The sequence below is a fragment of the Culex pipiens genome, chromosome 3, assembly GCF_016801865.2.
Source record: "Culex pipiens pallens isolate TS chromosome 3, TS_CPP_V2, whole genome shotgun sequence".
Taxonomy (NCBI): Eukaryota; Metazoa; Arthropoda; class Insecta; order Diptera; family Culicidae; genus Culex; species Culex pipiens.
The window spans coordinates 77,051,538-77,058,378 of record NC_068939.1 but is presented as its reverse complement, the minus strand read 5'-3'; the positions used below and the strand labels follow the sequence as shown (position 1 = coordinate 77,058,378).

General features: G+C 36.6%; 1 long non-coding RNA gene across 1 annotated transcript; it reads left to right on the top strand.

Annotated features, from left to right (window-relative positions):
• Positions 1-2,296: 2,296 nt before the first annotated feature.
• On the top strand, positions 2,297-6,290 carry LOC120428967 (uncharacterized). The gene is made up of 5 exons (XR_005607186.2): positions 2,297-3,448; positions 3,515-3,632; positions 3,695-4,262; positions 4,339-4,452; positions 4,664-6,290. It is a non-coding gene; the product is annotated as an uncharacterized LOC120428967 (long non-coding RNA).
• Positions 6,291-6,841: the final 551 nt, after the last annotated feature.

The window sequence follows — 6,841 nt, the reverse complement described above, 5'->3', positions numbered from 1 at the left end:
AAAACTTATTTACAAGCGAAAAGAACTTCACTTTTGAAGTTTTTTACAGCATTTTTTAAATTTTGGTAAAAGTATCGATGTCAATTATAATTTATTTTTTTAAAGTTGCTGAAAAAAATCTCTGCATTTTTCATTTGTAGATTTTGACAATTGGACAAAAAAAAAAGAAATTAACCGACTACTGCAAAGTGTTTTTTACTGACAATAATTGGTCCACATTTTATTTCAAAAATTTGCTGAAGACATCAAATCGATCAAAAAATCTCTTAATGCCGAGATACATTTTTTGAAAATTTACTTATTATTTTTGGATGCTCCAGCTGCCTAAATTGTATGGACGAACCAATTAAGCAAAATGTCTTCTTTGTCATTAAGGGGTTACATACATGTAAAAAATCACCAAAATTTCATGTTACAGAAAACTTATTGAATCCACTAAAAAGATGGTTTTCAATCACTCCTGAAAGTTTCATGAAGATATTACGTGATTAAACTAAGTAAGACACGATTTAAGATCAAAATTTTGCCATACGCAAAGCGGACTGTCAAACTTTGTTACTTTAAACACCGAGTTGATTTACGAGTGCCACGATATCTCGAGATGGGATGGACCAAATTGGCTAAAATTTGAGGTGAAGACTCTCAAGACATATCCCGTGTGCATGACGAAGCCCGATTTCCAAATGTTGCTTTTTAAAAAATACTAAAATCAAATACTGACGATTTTTTATATGAAAAACATAAAAAATATTTTTATCTTTTTTTAATATAGGGCAATTCCAGCTAAAATCGGGAATTTTTTGGAACTTATGTACCCAACCCTCTCCGATTTCAACGAAACTTTGTAGACATGTTATTCTAGGCCTATATAAGTCATTTTTGTGTATATGGAGCTAATTTTACCCGAAAATAACATTTGAGAAGGGCGTAAGTTATTTAAATATTTTTGTATTTTGCAATTTAAAACTCACTGTATCTCGAAGCCGTTGCATCGTATCAAAAAGTGGTCAAAGACAAACTTGTAGGAAATTGGACAAGCTTTCTGAAAAAAATACACTGAAATAAAAAGACACGCCACTTCTATCTGATTTTTTGATTTTTAAGTTTAAAGGTTAAATTTTAAGGTGATGTTACGATTTTTTTTCGTTCAAATTTTTTGAGGAAATAGCCTAAGATGTTACAAAAAGACTGACGAAAAATGCAGGATGGTTTGTCTCTCTAAAAAAAAAACAGAGATCATTTACTAAAACTGTTTTTTTGAAAAGTGGTCTAAACGTCAAAATTTTTAAAAACCGATAATGGGAATCGATTCCCCAGACAAAATTTCACATAAAAGTCTGTATATTGACCATTGTCCTATGTCCAATCCTTGTAAAGATACAGTGGTTTTTAAAAATAAAAATGTTGAAAAAATAGGTTTTTTGGTGGGTTGTGGCAATTTCTATCTGACGGACTTGATTTTTCAGCCTTGTAAATATTTGTAGCGGAATGCTCGTCCAATTTCTCATAAGTTTGCCTTTGACAGCATTTCAATTGGATGTATGGGCTTACAGATATAAGCTAAATAACATTGTTTATAACTAAAAATAGAATATTTTTTTCAGTGTGGCAAAAACCTGGATAGAAAATAAGCTTACGTGAATACTAAAACGAGTCAAATAAAAAAGCTGTGGTACCCGTTTTTTGAAACTGCTAACTTCAAATAGCTATATCTCGGCAACGATACAACCAAATGGCTTCAAATTTGTTTTGTTAGTATATGAAAATGTATATTTTAATGCCCTGAAAACAGATTAAAAAAAAAATGTTCAAATGTGCGCTCAATCAACCTCTGACATTTTTGCCGATTTACATGTATGTAACCCCTTAAGAAACTCCGTTTCCGAAGTTTCAGCAATAAAAAATACAATAGAAATCCATTTCCGGTTTTCGTGGAAAATTGTTCTATTACTACACTTTTTTCATATGATTTCTAGCTAGAAACCGTTATTAGATAGATATTTTGTGTCAAAGGGACTTTTAAGTAAAATTTCAAGCCAAATTTGATTTCACTCCAAACATTTAAAAAAGATATTATGCTCTTTAAAATAGTATTTAAAAAAAAAAAGAAGTACACAGAAAAAAAAGTGTGAATTTACACGACACTGAATTCATGTATCAATCGTAAACATGCTCGATGTAAATTTGAAAACCGATGTAAATCATTGTATTTCATTTAAACATGGTTCGTGTAAATTTAAATTGCACGTAACCCTTAAAACTCATGTAAATGATCATCATTTTGTTGACGACACTCAAATTTGAAAGCTTGAAAAGCATGTAATTTCGAAACGATGTAAAACAATTCCGGCACGTAATTTTAAACTTTACAATTATGCTTGATGCTGTCAATGACAGCTCAATATTATTATTGTGTTTCGCGAGAGAAGCGGAAGTGTTTATCTGATAATTGCGTTGAGTTTTGTTGTTAAAAGCTAAACAATATGTGAAAAAGCCGTTTTGAAGTTTGAAAATGATTAATAATTACACCAACTGCAGGCTTCCCGTTGTTGCCGGAAGTCTATGAAGGAAGCCGGAACTGTTGTGCATTTGGTGACTCCCAGAAATGTTTCGAGAATAATTCTGGCGGTATCACGTTAAATAAAACAGAACAGGTAGGTTTTTCGGTACAATAAAAAATCCTAATCTGTAACAATATTTTGCAGAGCCAGCTAAAATCAGATTTCCTTCGATATTTCAGTAATGGAAGGAACATATTATGAAAATACCTGCTGGATTAAAGTTCCTGCTATCCGGGAAACTTAACGCCCCAACATTCCGGCCGGAATAGTCTTCCCTGGGACGCTTCTGCTCCTGGGTTCTTGTTCCGTTTGTTATGGATCGCCAAGAAGGTACGACCGTGGAATAAGATCCCGTCACGGGCCATAAAATGGCAGCAAACGGGAATCGGACTGGGTTTTAGATGGGTTTTTATGATTTCCTTGCGTGCTGGCCCACATTTTCCACGACTACGGCTTTTCCAAACAAAAATTCTAGCTAAACAAATCATTAAGAAAATGTAGATTTCACAAAAATTTACCTGTCAAAATTTTAGAAAAACAAAAATTGTGCACGTAGCCATGAGATCAGTAATTTCCCAGAAAAAATCCTAAAAGCTACACGCTAATGAAAAAGAAGACATTGAATTCAGTGTTTATCATCAGTTTTATCAATTTAAAACCTCGGATTCACCTGATTCTCTCACAACGTGTATATTTTGTTTTGACTTTTTAGAGTGGTGTGTTAGTGGTAGTGGCCGCCTACCAACCTGTTGCGATCGATGGAGTTTTTTTTGCCGTTTTAGTTGTCGCCGGGAGAAAAGTCAGACCGGATTTCGTCCATCCGGCAGTGGAAGCAGGCATGCTACCAAGACCTCGGAATGCAAGCCGGCCAAAGTGAGTACCCGAAGGTAAGTTTGTTTTGCGAGATCATTTAATCAAAATAATATTGTTTCAAATTATTGTTTACTTTTCAGGAATTTGGCGTTTTTTCTCGTTCTTATTGGTGGATAAACGTTGGCCTCGCAGCTTGACCACCTCGGGGGAGGAGCGGGAGCAGCCGGTACCAGCGGAACCGGTGCCGCCGGAGGACAGGTAGACAACTCAGACCACGAACAATTCACAAGAATCTAATCGTTCCCCTTGTTTCGGCACAGCTCAACCGATCCGGGTATCGGCTCGATCGAAGTTGTCGAAAATCTGCGGCATATCGTCCGTCATCAGCGAGCTACAGTTCGAGGTGGACGAAGATGATGGGGCACTCGGGGGCCAGCAGAATTATCTGCCACCGCACGCGTGCCGTTACTGCGGCATTCATTAGCCGAGTACGGTCGAGTTGTGCAACATCTGCAAGATGTGGTTCTGCAATGGGTGCGGCAACACGTCCGGTCGCATATCATGAACCATCTGGTGCACGCCAAGCACCCGGGAGGTTACGCTGCACGGCGACGGGCCGCTGGGAGAGACCACGACTAGGGAAACCAGGAAAGGACCCCAGATCACCCGCTGTCCTCTCTTGTCATCGTATGTGGAGCAGCCTCTTCTTGGGGATCTCCGCTAAAACGTAGCAACTTGTCCTCGCTGAACGTGACATGCACGATAAGATCGCAGCGGCAATCTTCGCCATCGATTCAAGCACAATCTTGCCCGGAGTGTTGGCGATTGAGATCTTTGCGTTCTTGATACGCCTCGGCTGATGCACACCGGAATTTTGGTCCAGCAATGGTAAGTGGCCGGGGGTTCCGTCCCCAATTACATCGTCCTGGATGCGATTAATGTCGATAACAATTTCTTCCGCCAGATTTCGCGACGAGTGACGAGTGTGCACCAGAATGTCATGCTTGAAATGCGTGAAATCCAGCGTTGTGAGTCCAATCAAGAACCCCCACTTTGCTTTACTTCGAGACAGTTACAAGTAAGTTTAAAAGATTAGATATTTATTAGGAAGTAACAAAATGGTACATTTTTGCGGCCCTTTGATGGTATTTTCGTTTGGGTAAACTGAGCCCGTTTCAATGATTCAATACTCAGTTAAAAAAACCTGGTCTTTAAATGCATCAAAAAACAATTGTTACATCCTTACTTTTATGTTGCCGTTCCAGAAACTAATATTTATATGTTTTCAGAGCTTGAGCTTGAGCTTCAACCAGAGTTGTGTCTTCAGAATGCTGCACAGAATAGTCACATGATCACAACTACTGTAGACCTGTACAGAGACAAGCTGAAGTCACGGGCAAGTCTAACTTTTTAACAGTCCCATTTTGTTACTCCGTTGAATTTAGAATCTGATACAAACTTTCGAACTTTCAAGTTTGAAAATTACATCAGATTCTAGATTCAACGGGGTAAAAAAATTTTGGTTTGGGTAAATTTACGTAGATTTCATCGGAAATTTACATGTTTTCATGACACTTTTTGTTCGAAACGTTTACATCGGATGGCATTTAAATTTCAGTTGAAAGTAATGTAAATTCGCATCTTTAATGACGTGCACTTTTGGTACATCATAAATGATGTAAATTTACCGGATTATTTTTTTCTGTGTAGACTTTATAGCTGTCGGCCACCATTGCTAGTACCAACCACTAGTGTCTTCCTTTTATCTACAAGAACTTCGCCGCCCTGGGCTCCGAACCCGAGCATGGGTAAATAACAAGGGAAATGCGTAATAATACCTTTCTCTGGTATCAATACCAAATTTTGGTATTCCTGGACCCTTTAAAATTTGTCTTGAGGATTATGCAAGAGCAAAATGTGGTATCATACCAATTTAAGGTATTGTTTTGATATTGCAAAATTGCAGAATTTGTCAATGGTCGAACACCACATATTGGTATTCTTTTGGTATTACAGTGTTTTATCAAATTCCTCTGAAACTATGGGAAAATTTTGACCAATTTTGACAAAATAATTAATTTTGCGCTAAAATTATGTCTCAAAGCAAATGCTTTAATTGAAAACCGGAAATTTCAAACTTGATTTTAAACATTTTTGATATACCCCCTAAAGAAATGACTTGAAATTGTGGAAAATTTTCTAAGTCAGGATGGCACATTTTGGTATTATTTTGGTATTAAAGTGTTTTATCAAATTTCTCTGAAACTATGGGAAAATTTTGACCAATTTTGACAAAATAATTAATTTTGCACTAAAATGATGTCTCAAAGTGAATGCTTTCATTGAAAACCGGAAATTTCAAACTTGATTTTAAACATTTTTGATATACCCCCTAAAGAAATTACTTGAAATTGTTGAAAATTTTCTAAGTCAGGATGGCACATTTTGGTATTATTTTGGTATTGAAAGGTTTTTGGGATTTTTTTTACCAATTTGGACAAGATAATAAATTTTGCGCTAAAATGACTTGAAAAAAAAACCAAATACTTTGAAAAACGAGTCAATCGAAAGATTATTGAATTTTGGTGAATTTCAATCCAGTTTTATTTTAATAACACTTATTTTTCAATCTTGTTATTTTTCAGAATCTTCAAGAACTTCATGCACAGGCCGTTCATCAATGACAAATGCATTCGGTGTGTTGAAGAATATCACTAAGAACAACATGGAATCATCAGGTGAGTAGATTTGGCTGTTGCATATGGATCATTTCCGTTTTTTCACTAACTGCAACTGCTGCACTAAAAATGGTATGAAAATACCAAATTTTGGTATTACTTGTGCAAATATCAGCGACCAAAATGTGATCTTGGTTGCCCAGTAATAGATGGTAAAATACCATCAAATCATACCAAAATCATGTATGTGGAAGACCACAGGAATACCAAAATATGATTTTCCAAGGGCGTGGGAATACCTAAAATTAAAACCATGGCAAAACCAAGTTTTGGTATTCAAGCAATGTTCAAAAATCCAGAAGACCTCAACTTGGTATTGAAATGGTTTTATTTTGTGTTATTATTTTACCCTTGGAATAACATGGTTTGGTATTGTTGTGCCCTTCCACATACAAGACTTTGGTATGATTTCATGGTATTTTACCATCTATTACTGGGCAACCAAGGGCACATTTTGGTCGCTGTTATTTGCTCAAGTAATACCAAAATTTGGTATTCCCGTGTTATTTACCCCTGCTCGGGAAGTGTATGAAAGTATGGCACGGAGCGACGGCGCCGAATACCCATATTAACACAAAGAATTTTAGAGCGCCCGCCGCGGGATTCGAACCGGCAACCTCTGGATTGTGAGTCCAGTGCGCGGTCCGATTGATCCACACGGGCGGGACAATTTCTATTATGCCCACAATTAAAATTCGGCTAATACGACAAATCAAGTATTCCGTAAAC